Genomic DNA, 16806 nt, shown 5'->3' on the forward strand with positions numbered 1-16806 from the left:
AGCCAAGCATAATTACAACTTGAGAAGTAGTAAAAAGGATGGAGATTAGGGTGAACCTGGTTCAATATTCATAAAAGAAGTATCTTAGAAGAAGATAGAAAGTAATGGAACCTTGCCTCAAGATGGTCAGGCAAAGAGTGACCAATCTAAATATGTAGCCAAGAATGTGGATAATAATGCTACTGGTGATATACAAGGGACTGCTACAGTGAAGAAGGCAAGTCAACCTAAGGCATAGAAAGCTAAAATCAATACTGAGTTAATTAATAATTCCACTTTTGATATGACTCAGGCTCTGACCCAGATGAAGGTTACAGTCCCATTGGTAGAACTACTGAAAATAAAAGAACATAGAGAAGTTGCCCTATCTTTATTTTCTAAAATATCTAACAGCCGTGCAACTTTTCCTTCAAGTACAATGAAGGATGAAAAGGATCTTGAGCTGAAAACTCTAGAAGTATATGTTGGAACAACTATTACACAAGAGCCTTCATAGGTTGATCCTTTCTATGTAACTTTGTTAGTGAATAACCAGTTAATTAAGAACTGTATGATAGATTCTGGTGCAGCTGCAAATGTGATGCCATATGGTGTCATGAAAGAATGAGGACTGTCTGTAAGTACTATGTATGGAAAGTGTTATGCTATGGATAACAGAGAAGTACCAGTGATAGGTACAATGAAATATGTGGAAGTAAAAATAGCAGCATTTCCTGAAGCAACATATAAGATGGATGTCATAGTAACTGACACAAAACCTCATTATGGCATGCTACTATCCAAACAATGGGCTGCAGCAGTAGGTGAAAATGTTCAGTTGGATCTGTCATATGCTACAATCCCAATTAATGGAAGCTAGGTTAAATTGTATAGAGAACCACGTGCCCCTAGGGTAATTGAGAAAATAGACCCTAGTATGTTAAATGGCATGATTGATGTAGACCTTGATAATTTTAGAATGCAGCCAATTTTACCTCAATTAAAAAATACTGATTCTATTATGACTGAATTAGAATCTCAACAACAAGGTTTGTGGCACATGTACTTTGATGGAGCTTGTTCTAAAGAAGGGTCTGGAGCAGGAGTTCTTTTTGTGTCTCCATCAAGTATAACTTTTAAATACTCTTTTTTGCTAGCCTTCCAGTGTACAAATAACACTGATGAATATGAAGCCTTGTTATTGGGGCTTGAAATTACTAAAAGGCATGGAATTCAATTGTTAAGAGTGTTTGGGGATCCAGAGTTGGTTGTTTCTCAAGTAAGGTCTAAGTATGCATCCAAGAATGATCATCTGAAAAGGTATAAACATGTTGTTTGGGATGTGATTGAACATTTTTGTGCTTTCTCTATTAATTGGATAGAAAGATCAAAGAACATCATTGCTGATTTCTTAGCAAATGTTGCATTAAATAATGATGATGTAACACTAACCAATGTATCTACAGTTGAGATAAAAGCTAGGCCTTCTATTCTTGATGTTGTATACAAGTGGAAAGTGTTTGCGGATGATGAAGACAATCTCAGATTCATACAATGCATTGATGACTATGATGGACAAAAAATTGATTGCAATGAATTGGTAGAAGTCATGGAAGATAGAGAGACAGTGTTTGGAAATGACATGGTTCAGTTGGAAACTAATGAAATACCCAAAGGATTAGTTGAATTGGAAGGTATGTTCAGTCACAATGACAATCATTTATATCAGCAGTCAACCACCAAGTTAGATGAATTGGAGGAAGTCAACTTAGGGATAGAATCATCCCCTAAGTTGGTATATATTGGAAAAAAATTGCCTCCTCACATCAGAATTCACCTTATTAATTTATTGAAAAAATATAAGCATGTTTTTTCTTGGTCTTATGAAGACCTGAAGGTGCATAGACAAGATCTATTTTAGCATGAAGTCCCTTTGCTTCCAGATGCTAAGCCTTTTCAATAGAAACAGAGACCCATCAACCCCCTTTTGGAAATTAAAATGCAACAAGAGTTAACTAAGTTGAGGGAAGGGGGGATCATTAAGCCTATAAGGCATTCATCATGGGTATCTAATTTGGTCCCAGTTAGAAAGAAGAATGGGGACATAAGGCTCTATGTTGATTTTAGGAACTTAAATGTGGCTTCCTTAAAAGACAATTATTCTTCTCCCAATATGGAAGCAATGTTGCAAAGAGTACCTGGTTGTGATTTGTTGTCTATGATGGATGGGTTCTCAGGATATAACCAAGTGTTAGTGAAAGAATCTGAACAATTCAAGACTGCTTTTACTACCCCTTGTATATGTAAGAATGCCTTTGGGTTTAAAAAATGCTGGAGCTACTTTCCAAAGAGCAATGGATGTAGCTTTCAAGGAATTCATTAACATTATCATGGTTGTGTACCAAGACGATTTAACATGTTTCTCCAAAAGGGCAGATGACCACTGTGGGCACTTGGAAAAGGTTTTCAATAAAGCTCTGGAATTTGGTGTCTCCTTAAATCCAAAAAAGTGTCATTTTGTTGTCATTGAAGGAAAGTTGCTTGGGCATATTGTCTCCAAGGAAGGGGTTAGAATAGACCCTGAAAGAATTGAAGCTATAAACAATGTACCTAAGCCAAAAAGTGTCAAAGGTATCTAGTCCTTCTTGGGCAAGGTAAATTTTATTAGAAGGTTCATTGCCAATTTTGTAGAGATAGTTAAGTCTATTGTTAGATTGCTTAAGAAAGATACAAAGTTGAAGTCCCCTGATTACAGTAAGCCCTTTTCTCTGTTTTCTTTTGCTTCTTATCATATAGTGGATGTAGTTCTTTTACAAAAGGATAATGAAGGACATGAACACCCTATAGCCTTTTATAGTAAATCTCTACAAGTTGAAGAGCTAAAATATGAAATCATGGAGAAACAAGCGTATGCTTTGGTTAAGGTTGTAAAATCATTTAGGCCATATCTTGTAAATGCACAAGTAACTGCTTATGTCCCACATGTGGTTGTCAAAGACATTCTATCTCAAACCGAGGTCACTAGTAAAAGGTGCAAATGGATAACTAGAATTCATGAGTTTGATTTAGAGATTAAAATTACTAAATTGGTAAGAGGTTTAGGTCTTGCTAAGCTGATGGCTGAATCAAACCTTCTTGATGTTGAGGTGAATAATGTTGAAATTAAGAACATCTTGGTCACAAGTATTGAGACACAACCCTGGTACTCAGAGATAGTACATTTTTTAAGGGATGCAACATATTCAAAGGGAATGACTCACAAATAGAGAAGGACATTGAAGCTAAAATCTCAAAAGTATGTCCTTATTCAAGGTGATCTATATTGGCGAAATAGGGATGGGGCATTGTTGATGTGTTTAGACAAATCCCAAGCTAAAAGGATGTTAACTAAAATGCATGATGGAGTATGTGGAGGTCATTACTCTACCAAGACCATAACTAGTAAGATAGTCCAAGCTAGATACTATTGGCCTACTTTGTTCAAAGACGCCCATGAACATGTTTGGAGATGTGACCCATGCCAAAAAATTTCTTCCAAATTAAAGTATGAGGGAGCTTTTCCCCTCAACCCAGTCACAGTGGAAGCCCCTTTTGTCCAAAGCGGTATTGATTTTACTGGGGAAATAGTTGAGAAATCAAGAAGAGGTCATAGGTGGATCATAGTGGCCACTAATTACTTCACTAAGTGGATTGAGGCTATACCTACTAGAAGAGCCACTAGTAAAGTTGTTATTGATTTCCTGATCGATAATGTTATAACTAGATTTGGTGTTCTTGTGAAACTGGTAATGGATAATGCCATGAGCTTCAGAACAGAGGAGATCGCTGAATTCTGTATTAGTCATGGAATAATTATGTCTTATTCTTCACCATATCATCTTCAAGGTAATGGACAAGTAGAATCCAGCAATAAGAGCCTTCTGAATATTATTAAGAAAATACTTGAGGATAGCAAAAGGTCTTGGGACCAGAAATTGAAGCTGGCCCTATGGGCAGACAGGGTTACCATCAAGAAAGCAATTGGTGTGTCACCATTTTAATTGGCTTATGGCATGCAATCGAGGGTGCCAATAAACAATCTTCTTCCTATATACAAGTTCCTGCAAGCTGAGGATGTGGAGTTATCTGAACCTATGGAAGATAGAATGATTCAAATGGTGGAAATGGAGGAAATTAGGACTTTGGCCCATAAAAGAAATTTGAAGATCCAGTTGCAATCCAAGTATTTGTTTGACAAAAGAACCACACTGAGGAAGTTTCAAATTGCTGACATGGTTCTTCAATGGAATGCAAGAGGTGAAGATAAAGGAAAACATAAGAAATTTGAGTCACTATGGAGGGGCTCTTCTGTTGTTTGTGATCTGAATGGAAAAGATTCATATTTTTTGCAGACAATGAATGGCGAGGTACAGGAATTTCTAGTGCATGGACAATTTGTGAAGCATTACTTCTCTTAAGTCCATGCACAGTAGGTTTTAGTCTATATATATATTTAGGTTTGTTTGTGTGTTTGTCTTGGTCTGTTCTCCAAAGTTTTCAGTATTCTTGTGATTGATCTTGTGATCAACCATCCCCAATCAGAGCTGTTGTTATCACTATTTTGGACTTTGGGTGATTTTTTTATATAATCAGCTAAAACATGCAAGGTTGTGCTTAGAATTTCATGTTGCCTCTAAGTTTTTGGGTCAAAAAGGGTTTAGGGTTTTTGAAATCTAACCTTTCCTATGTTTTGAAAGCCCTTGCATTCTATTTTTGTGTTACCTTTTTCCACTTAACCAGAAGGGTAGGTCCATCATGAAAGGGTCCTCCCCTTTATGAATTTCCTTACACAAGTCTTTATTAAATATTTTATTTAGCACCCTTTTTCCTAAGTTTTGAGTTCTTTGTCGGGCCCCATAAAAACCATGTAGGTTCGAAGTTGATCCGATGGTGCACATGGATTCGTAGCCGAAAGTAGCCTGAACCTTAATCTTCGTGAAGCAGCGAAAAGGTGGCAGGCCTGACGAAAAATGGTCACAAAGGAAGGTTAACAGATAATCATCTCTCAAAAGATCTAATGGACCACATTGTTTCGTAGCCCAGAGATGTGCGAGACTTACCTTTCGTGAAGTGGTGAAAAGGTAGCGGGCCTGGAAAGTAAGAAGATTCTACAGTTAAAGACCAATCAACTCAAGATTGATCGGGTGGTCCGCATTGGTTCACAAAGGAGAGATGTGCAAGACATACCTTTCGCGAAGTAGTGAAAAGGTAGTGGGCCCGGTGAAAAGCTGACATGGAAATTAAAGGTGCATCTCCCAGTTGATCTAACGGTTCGCATTGGTTCACAAAGAAAAGTTACCAAAGGTTTAAAGTCCATGAAACAATGAAAGAGATGGTGGACCCAAGCAGCTGGGTTAAAGAATGAAGTTAAAAGTTGAGCATCTGGCTCAAGATCTAATGGCCCGTGTTGGTTTGCAGCTAAGAGCAACGCGGGGTTTACCTTTCATGAAGTAGCGAAATGAAGTGGCAGTTGCACGGCAGATGATGTGGTGGAACAATTGGATGTCCAGCTAGGGAAAATGATGATTTGTCAGTATGACACGCAGTTCCAAGTAGATCATGGATGGCACACTTTGATTGAGTGGCGATGGTGTTGAAACCCATGGTAGAATAGAACATGTGGCAGTCCAAAATGTAGAGCCTGATGGAATTCTTGAGCAAATAAAGGACTGACATGTAAGAATTACCTACCCGTGCTAAATAAGGCAGATGGATTCCATGCAGAGGGCCCACTTCAAAGGAACAAATGTGTTAAAGGTTGCACATCTTGAGAGGGATCCAATGATGGGCATTGTTTCATAGCCCAAAGATGCAGGGTCTTTAAACTTCGCGAATTAACAAAAACCATTAGCGGTAATAACTTCCATGTGGTTAGTGACAAGATAAGCGGTCACTGTGTAGAGTAAATGTCGAGAAGATGGTGGAAGATCTAACGACAGGCGATGTTTCACATGGAAGAGATACGTAAGGTTTATGCTCCTCAAAACATCAAAAGGAAGGTAGGGCTCGTTTTTGAGCAAAATGATCAGGTAAAGTAAAAGACGTGCAGGTCTTTCGAGATCCGATGAATGTGGTTGCTTCACAATGAAAAGATGTGAGGATTTTAAGCTTCATGAAGCAGCAAAAGGTGAAACACTTAGAGAATGTTATGATCCATTGGAGCCATTTTTTGAATTCAGCTGCGAATTCAATTCTGAGTTGATTGCCGAAGCATGCGGTCTTAGATGCTTCAAGTCATTGCTCTGTTGTCATATTAAGCTTCGCATCAATTGGACATTGGCATCATTTTGAAGAGTTCTACAGAGGAGTTGGTGCACAAAGCAAATTTCTTCAAACAACCAGTGAGTTTCTGCATATTGTTTGACTGTTACTACTTGAATTGGGATCATTTCATGTTCATTTTCTCAGAGGTTAGTCAAAATTTTAAATAATACAACTGTGATCTGGGATGGCACCAAGAAGGGATTTCACAAGGAAGGTGCATTATCAGGATAGAAACATATGTAATGATTTCTTGGAACAACTAACCATGTCCACAAATGCCGCAGCCAAAAGTAAAGAATTGGTACATAAAGCCCCTAGTCTAAGAATTGGAGATGGTTTGTATGACAAAGGCAACTAGTTGAGAGATCCATAGATAGGGATATCAGGTCTAGGTATTTTCAAAGTAGGATTCAGTCAAAGACATGCCCTTTCCCCAATGAATAGTATATGGTAATTAGACATAGGAAAGCTCATAGTCCCTGGGGTTTTCATGGATATAGATTTGTTAACCTAGATTTCACACAATTATGACCTTGTGGCTAAGTGTATCAGGAATTTGAATGGAAGAGCCTTAATTAAGATCAATGACGATGAATTTAGGAAGGTGTTTAAGCTCACTAAGGTATCAAATTACTTAGAGCCTATCAATTTTGAAACATTAGCCCAGGTTTACAATGTGCATAGAGATCACCTTAGGAGTGGCCCTTTGAAGGAGTTTTTTGTCAAAATAGGAGGGCTAACTGTTGTAGGCCCTAGTACCATGGAACTTTTCTCTCTGAATTTATTTACTCTAAGGGATAAAGGCATGTATTGGTCACTATGTCAAATATTTGGGGAAGATGCTGAAACAGCTATGCCAACCCATTATATGCTAATGATAACACATATTCTGAACCCCTCTCTAGCAGTAACATTTGATTATGCACCTTATCTCACTGATGCAATCCATGAAGGACTGATAGGGATAAAATGTGGTAAGGTAGACAGACCATTTGGATGGTACTCCCTTCTCATGCATATGTTTTTATTTAAAGGTGTTGATTACTTTGCTAGTGAAATGGATCTAGTTAAGGAAAAGGATGGTGAAGAGATGCATGTACAATTGTGGAGCACCATTTTGTCCTGGGATAGAGAGGATGCCAGCTACCTAAAGTTTGACAGATGCTTTGCATCTAAGATTAGGATTCTCTTATGCTCAGAGAACCCTAGGATCCCCAAAGTTCTTTTGGAATTCCTTAGGCCTAAGGAATTCACTGAAGGTATCAAGATTGTGCACAACTGGGGTGACATATACTTATACCATGTTTCTATAGTTTTTCAAAGTTTATAGTTTCAGAGGCACTCCATATTTGTTTCCCTATCAAGTCCCATTGAAGATAGGAATTTCAGAGGTCCTAAGGCAAATTGGGAGTATGCAAGAGGCAAAGCTAACAAATAGTGGAAAATGAACCATTTTACCAACTGTCACCGTGGCCCATCAATTTGTAATCACCAAGGGTGGTTGGAAACACTTTGATAACTTCTTTCAACCATATAGGTTGTCTACTGCAGTATCAAGATTTGGTAACCCTGAGGATTTTTTCAGTGACGTGTTCAGGAAGAGAGAAGTATGTAAAGATAGGCCACACCAATTTCATTTCCCTGAGGATCTGATTAGAAATGAATTCAACTTGGATGAGCAGGAATTGAGGAAAGAAAAGTTGGTGGCATACAAAAGGGCTCTTGATTTTATTCATCAGTTTGATACTAGTTATGACCCTCTGTCTAAGTTTAATCCCTTTGAGGAAAAGCTTAAATTCTTAGTTCTTTATTTTGAAGACCTACCGAGGGTCATCAAGCCTCACAAGCCATTGTCTTAGTTTAATCGGTGAAAGGTAAAGAAAAGAAGATGAAAAAGCATAGTTTCAAAGTAGATTTGTCAAAACCAATAGTGTTGCCCAATGTTGATATATCCAAATTAAAGGGGCAAGCACTCATTGATTTTGGTGAACTATGCAAAGCCAAAGTTGAACAAGAGAAGCAAATGGCTATTCAAAAGAAAAATAAAGTACTTCAGAAGGTGAAAGCACTCTTAACCAACATGCTACTTGACGCTACAATGACAATAGATGCAGCCATCCATGTACAACTGGATGAACTCCTAACCAAGATAGAGACATCTTGAGTAGATGCATCAGAATATTTGAGCAAATTAAAGGACAAGGAGCTGACTGCAAAAATGATTGAAGAAGTACAAAAAGCTATTGCCATTGGCAAAGTTAAACTTGTCAAATTTATTGCTGAGTTGACCCCTCAAATCAAACACATTCTTTATTTACTCTGTACATTCTCTTTATTTATTAAAGATATCAAGAATAAAACTTAAGTGATTGAGAAAGAGATCACCGATCTCTCTAATAAGTTGACCACTGAGCCTAATTCCATTCAGAATTTTTATACCAAGCTACAACAGCTCATGGCTCAACAATTGGAACTAAGGAATGAAGAACACAAGATAAGGATGGACATAATGACACTTCAAACATTATTCCTTCCTCATCTTTCATCCGTCCAAGAGCAGATTAACAAGGCTACATCCCTATCCACTCAACAAGAGGGAAGCACATTAGATGGACTCATTTCACTATTAGCTGACATTACAACTTAGAATTCACTCATGGACAGTGTTAAGGATGCCCTCTCTGTTGCTCTCACCGATGCAAGGACAAAGTATAAATCCATTTTTGACCAGTTGCCACCACCGAATGGTAACTAAAATTTGATGTTTGTCGAAAAGGGGGAGTGATATAGTATCAAACAAAAGGAGTGTAGTATACAGGGGGAGTATATACTGAGCAAAATAGAGTATCCAAAACAGAGTCAATTTTGATAGAGCAGTGAGCCGAGCAGTTATCACAGAACATTAATCACCGAGCATGCAAAATCATTATTTTGTACAGTATATTGATAAGGGGAGTATATTTGAATATACTATTTCATTGATTGATGTATAGACTGTTTGTTTAGTCAAATTTTGTAAGTATATAGATTTTTGAGTTATGACTTTGAAAGTAGTTTTGTCAAACATCTCAACTAATGTCAAAAGGGGAGATTGTTACTACTTATCAAGTTGTCATTAGTTTTACATCCAAAGTCATTCTATATACTCTAGTTGGTTACTACTACAAAAATATTCAGTCAGTATGAACAAAACAGTCAGTTAAAGAAGAAAGTATTCACAGAGCCCAGTATGCACCAAGTTGTCAACCGAGTATCATTCCATGTCTACCGAGCAAAAATAATGATACACTGAGTGAAACGTGTTACCAGATTCATTGAACCTGGACACACATATGAAAATGTGTTACAAGATTGAGGAACATAGAACCATTATCACATTGGAAATTGCACTTAAAGATTGTGTATGATTTTGAGATCATTTATCCAATGAAATATTTTGTATATTTATTCATTCGATAAATCATGTTTGTAAGATCGAAGCAATGAATCAGATCACCAACATAAGAGATCTATTTATACAACATAGATTAAGGATAGAAGTGTGATAGATAGAGATATACAGAGGTGTATGAAGCAAGACATGTGTGATACATGAGAAAGCACTAAGTGTTATGACTGTTACAGAGACACAGAGGTCACTGAGAAGGATTTCAGAGAACAGTCAAAGAACAAAGTAAACATAAGGGTTTATCGAGTTACTTTATGGGTTACCGAGGTATGCTATAAGCAAGGTAATCTTATTTTGAGCACATAGAATCTGCTATAACATTCCAGATGTAAAGTTGCAGATATTTGTAAAGATTTTATTGAAATATTTTGAAGTTGTAAGAGAAACCTTTAATAGGGTAAAAGACTCTAACCAAGTCTATAAATTGTAAAGCCTCTAACCAGGTACAACATTTAGTTTAAGTGTTGTAAAATCCTTTAGCAAGGTAGATCTAACAAATCTTGATACTCCTAATAGGGTAAGGTATCAGAAATAGCTAAACATGTAGCTCTAACGGAGCACTCTTTATTACTGCAATAGTGAAGTTGTGGGTGCCATCCCCACTGTAGTTTTTCTCTCTAACCAAGAGTTTCTGCGTAACCAAAATATATGTGTTATGGAGTGCATCATGTATGATTGTTATTTATTTGTTTTAGCTTTATGTTATATTGCAGCAGGTTTTGGTTTATGCATAACAGTAAAGATATAGTTGTTAAAAGGATTTGAAGTACTGATTCACCCCTACCCTCTCAGTACATTAGCTTTCCATATTGGGCCTAACAGTACCAAGGCATATGCTATATCCCATTCAGGGAGGATTAAAGCACCAACATTTGACACCATTTCTCTTCCTTCTTCAGGAGTGATGGCTTTAAATTCTGCCATCATTTCTTTCTTCACTTCTTCCTCCACTAAAGTTGCATCTTTTTGGGGTTGCTCATTCTTTCTCTTTTCACACCTTGCCTCGAATTGCTCAATGTTTTGCTTCTAGACAAATTGCATGAAGGTGCTTGTTGTAACAAAATTACTATCAGCCAGGAACTCCTCACTAGCTTGCTTGACAATAGGGTCTGACTCTTTACCTTTGAACTCATCAGTAGTTAAGTTCATCTCAACACTCGGTGGCTCTTCTGGCATTCCCTCTTGTGTTTCCTCATATAATAAATCTCTCCAAGACTCCCTAACTGCAACAATTGTTCTGTTACTGCATGTTCATCTCCTATATGGATCAGGGATTGAGATGGAGAATATAGAGGTTCACCTGTTTGCACTTCTTTCCCCACCCTTTGCCTCTTAGGGGAGCCTTGGATGTCAATGACATCTTCTATTGCTCTCTTCCCTCTTGAAGTAGAGGGCTCACTTGTTACTAGCATCAACACACTATATTTTGACTTCTTATGCATTATATAATCCCCTGGAGGGATGGCCTTAGCAAAGACAGGCTTAGCTAGAACTAAATTAGCCTTGTCAGGATTATCTCTTATTATAGCTTTTCTCTTTTCTTTCAGAGTTTGCATTAGGCTTGCTGATGATGTGTTCCAAGAGTGGACAAGAAAATATGTGGTGCAAGAAGAGGAAGTCCCAGAATAGTTAGAGGATGTTGCAGTGGAGCAACAAAATGAAGAGGTCGCTGGGGTTGAAAGTGACTTGCAGATTCTTTTTGAAAGAAATTGCGGTTGTAACAAACTTTTCCTAGGAAAGTTTGAAGCTTGTAAGCATCCATATTGTTATAAATGGATACCAGAACTAAAGAATAGGGGATCACAAGAATTTGTAAAGAAACTCTGTTGAAATACATCTAGGTTTTTTCTAGTTCTCTCAGAGATTACTTTGAATTATGTAACATTTTCAAAAATGAATATGAATATACAGATTGAAGTTTTAGGCCTAAATCTTCTTTGTCTTCTGGTGTGCATTCATTAGTTTTCTAGTTCCATTTGGATAATTTCGGGTTGTTCAAATGAGCATGGATTGTAAGGCAATCTTATAGACATATTTCTGGCTTTTCGTTTTAGGAGAGGGATTAAATGTGCATGAAATATTTCTATTAGTAGATCAACTGTTTGCCACTTTGAATCTAATGAACTCTTTTAGTTAAATGGGAAATGACCTGTGTATATGTTAGGCATGTATGGGGTTCATGAAAGCCGAAGTGATGAAATGTATAAGAATATTCAGTTTTGAAAACTCTTGCTTGATTTAGGTGACTTTGTGGCTTGGATAAGGCACTAATGCCTATTATGGAATTCTTTCTATTTTTCTTGAGGATCAATACTGAAAATGAACAAAAGTTTTTCTTTTAATGTTTCAGTTCCATTGAGGTGATGAAATCCATAGGTTTTTAGCATTGTTTTACCATGGATCTCAATTTAAAAGTGTGAAAGTTTTCACAAAGGGTATACCAACTTGAGTTTTGGATAAGTTCAAAGTGTAGAAGGTTTTATTGAAACCTTGTTATATGTTATTCTGGAATTCTATTTTCTTGATGCCTTCTTTATATGCAAACAAAGTTATTAAATCTTCTTACATAGAGGATAAGGAAATCAGAATTTGAGACCAACATGTCTATGTTCATAGTATACCAAAATTGAAACTCAGGGTTTGTATCCTCATGTGGTGTTTCCACATTCTCAGTAGATAGTGTACTGTCAGACTGTACTAGTGGAGTAACTGAAGGTGGTAGTAGATTATCTATTACTTTTATATTTGGTAGTCCACCTACCTTGCCTTTTCCTTTGTCTCGATCCTTTTGATATACCTTGAAAGTCTTAGGTATGTTCAGTTCTTCTTGTTTCTCTTTCTCAACAAAGAAAATGTCCCATTTGTCAGCTGTCTCTTCTGAAATTTCATTAACCTTATCGGCCATTAGACTTACATGCCAATGTCTGCTTGAAAAGACTATTCTGTTTGCTTCAATGATCAACTCATCAATTTTCTCAACTGATTTCATAGGATGTACAACAAGTAGTTTCTCAATCTTTATTTTCTTGTCAAGCTCCATAATAGCTAACCTTTTAGCATCTAACCACCTATATAGATCACTAGGCAAATCATCTACAACCTCTATTAAAACTTTCTTATATAATATCAAGCTGTAAGATGATGCTATTTTCAATACTTTCCTTCTCCTCATTGGTAAATGTATCATATAATCTGCTAACATTAGATAAGTTTCCATCATCTGTTATCTCATTTAGTAGGTTGTCAAGTGGAGGAATGACCTATTTTTCCTTTCTCTTTCTAGGTGTCAGTTTCTTAGCTGTTGGCCTCACTGCTTGTTGCTTCTGCCTTGTTGTCCTAGTTTTCTTGGGAGGAGGAGAGGGTACTGGTGAGGGTTTTCTCTTCCTATCAACTCTTTTGAATTCTACAAGGATTTCACTTTCCAAGGATGTACCAACTGGTGAGAGATGAGCCTCCGGTTGTAATCCTTCTAAGTCACTTTCCTTAATACCAGTGATGTTCATTATGTTTTCCTTTATTTCTTTGACCTGCTTGGTTGCACTTTTATATTTTTCTCTTCTCTTCCTTTGTTTAAGTGTCTACACACCACTCTCTATTGATTGTGCATTGCCAAAAACCTTTTCCCTCGGTTCTCTAGGGGCTGCTAGTAGGGCTTTGGCATATGTTTCAATTATGTTCACATTAGCCTCATATCCCATTTCTATCACCCAAACAGTTCTAGGAAGAAATGCCTCCATCCAAATTTCATCTTTCTTAATTACAAAGCAAATTTCCTTTTCATATTTATCTGCAATGCTTTGTGGTAACCTTTCCCTTGTTTTCATTTTTGCTTTAAATGCTTGGAAATACTTGGTAATGTTGTTATCCTTATCTATCCCCATATCGGTGAAGATATTAGATAGTTTTTGCCTACAGGTATGTCATAACCAAAGTCTTTCTTGCCTATATCGGGAACCTCTTTTATAAGATGCAACATTAAGCATACAAGAAGATTGCCAAAACGGAAAGTACCTTTCTTATCTCCTTTGATTTTCTTTAGATTGTCAATCAACTCATCCTTCAACCACTCACATACATCTATCTTAGCATCACTGTTGACCATATCATATGCACTTTTAATACTTTGACTTGAAATGAAGTTCAGTCGGTTTGCATGTGTGGTTTTATATCCTCAGATCATGCTTATGACTCTAACATTTATGTCTTTTACATCATTAACTCTTAGGGATCTGCTTTTATAGGTTGCTATGTTAAATTCATCACAATGTTATTAGGAACCTTCTTAGTTTTATCTGGCCTGCTACCAGTGGAGGGTAAGCCAGTCACTACCCTAACTGCTTCCTTAGTGATTTTATGAATAGAGTATAGCCAAAAGAATTCACCATGAACTCTATTCAGCACAATCCTTACTACTGTTAGATCCCGGACACAATTGAGAGTGGGGGGGGTGGGTGAATCAGTTGTCCAATAAATTTAACTAAAATTAACTTAACCAAAACTTGATGCTTAATGTTGGTAAACCAAAATTTATGCTGGTAGACAATTTTATCAGTTAATTGCAGTACCGGTAAAGTTTAATGCATGAAACGGAAAGACAATAACATCCACAACATATAACAAAAATATTTGTACATGGAAACCTTGTAAGGGAAAAACCATGGTGGGAAGCCTTACCCACAATCAAATGATACTACTGCAGATAGAATGTGTATACAATCTAGTTTCTGCACATGCAGAAAGGTCAGCTGCCTAGAGCTCACTGCTCAATCACAAAATGGGAGTCACGCTGACTACAATTGGATGGTTAAATCCAATGATAATGTACTGCATAAAATAGCATCTTCATATGTTGGATTCAGTACCGATTAAGTTTTTATTGTCTTCACAAAAACCTTCCTTCAACCTTCAGATGATGTTTGCATGTATAGCTCTGCTTATTTTTGCATATCTCCTATTACAATCCTTTTTCCCATCGCATCTCAATCTCACAAATGAGATCTTACATTTATACCATAACCTAAGACCAATTGAATAGGTCGGATCACTAAGAGATATTACAATAAAATTAATTACAAATGAATAAAAAAGCGATGTATCATGTTGGCTCAATGTATTTACAATAATAACAAATCATCTACATAACATTTTGTGTTGATCTGGAATAGATATGCTTGCCAGTGCATAACCTAGACCTATTTGCCGGTAACAACAAATATGCAAACCTGAATAGACCAATAACCAAATCACCAAAACCAAGTGATCAAATAATGTCTTCAACATAACTAGGTAGTCTCCAAGTCATTCCAAGTGCCGATGAATAATATAACTTGCCGATGAACCAAATACTGGTGACTGTGCATAAGTGACTAACTTGCCGGTGAACATAACCAAATATCTCCAAGTGCTGATAAGGTTGACAAGTGTTGACATAAATGACAAAACCATATCAACATATCCAAAATACCAACAATCTCCCCCTTTGGCATTGATGGCAACACAACATGGAAAAACCATCAAAGTGCCAAAAACCAAAAACCAACAATCTCCCAAAGAGATCATTAACCAGAAATGAAAATACATAATGTCTCTCCCCTAGGAATAATCTCTTCCAAAAGATATCTCTCCCCAAATGTTTTTCCATAATATCTCTCCCCCTTTGACATCAAATTCCAAAGCAATAAAAAAACCAGATTCAAGTATAAAATACCAACTTATTACAACATACCAACTACTCCCCCTGAGAAGTAGCTCTCCTCATCAAAGCCGAAATAAAATATTTTTCTATTAATCCTGTCGGTTGATGACAAACATCAACTATATAAGTTTATACCGGTGAGGGTAGGACTCCAAGCTTCTTTCTGAGATATTCAAAAGTCTCTTTAGGCAAAGGCTTTGCAAAAATATCTACAATCTGTTCTTTAGTATTCACAGAAACCAATTTCACTTCTTTTGCTTCAACATTCTCTTTTAGAAAATTGAATTTGATAGAAACATGTTTAGTCTTTGAGTGAAATACCGGGTTCTTTGATATATCAATTGCTTCCATATTATCACAGTAAATAGTTATAGGTTTCGTGCATTTTACCTTTATGTCCTTCAACATTTGTTTAATCCATGTTACCTATGTATAATTGGTTGTTGCTACAATATATTATGATTCTGTTGTTGATAGTGATGTACAACTCTATTTCTTGCTCAACCATGAAATTAGTCTACTACCAAGAAAAAATGCTCCGTCGGTGGTGCTTTTTCTATCATCGACATCTCCTGCCCAATTAGCATCTGTGTATGCACATAAATCAAAAATTTTATCTCTAGGATACCATAAACTAGGATTTATAGTGCCTCGTAGGTACCGGAAAAAACTTTTTACTACTGATTCATGATTTTCTTTAGGATTACTCTAAAATCTTGAAACAATACATATTGCATTCATAATATCAGGTCTTGTTTGTGTTAAATACAGTAAACCTCCTATCATAGATTTGTATCTAGTCGGATTAATAGGTTTTGATTCATCCTTCAAAGATAGTTTATCAATTGTAGTCATAGGTGTGCTTATCGGTTTAGAGTTTCCCATGCAAAATTTCTTTAGTAATTCCTTCAAGTACTTAGACTGACATAGGAATATACCTTTATCAGTCTGTGAAATTTGTAATCCTAAACATAATTTTATTTCCCCAATCATAGACATTTCAAATTCTTGTTGCATTTTGATAGAAAAGTCTTTACACAATCCATCTTCTCCTCCAAAGATTATATCATCAACAAAAACTTCACTAACCAAGTTGTCATCATTAGTCACTTTGTAGTATAGATTGTTGTCAGCATTACCTTTAGTGTATCCAAGCTTCAAAAGATATTTGTCCAATCTAGCATACCAAGCTCTAGGAGCTTGTTTTAGTCCATATAAAGCTTTCCTTAACCTGCAAACCATATCTTTGTCATTTGTCAAAGATAATCCATCAGGTTGTTCAATATAAACTTCTTCTTCAAGATCTCCATTCAGAAATGCACATTTAACATCCATTTGATATACTTTATAGTTCTTGTGTGTTGTAAAATCCAATAAAAGT

The sequence above is a fragment of the Cryptomeria japonica genome, chromosome 9 (genome assembly GCF_030272615.1).
Source record: "Cryptomeria japonica chromosome 9, Sugi_1.0, whole genome shotgun sequence".
Lineage (NCBI taxonomy): Eukaryota > Viridiplantae > Streptophyta > Pinopsida > Cupressales > Cupressaceae > Cryptomeria > Cryptomeria japonica.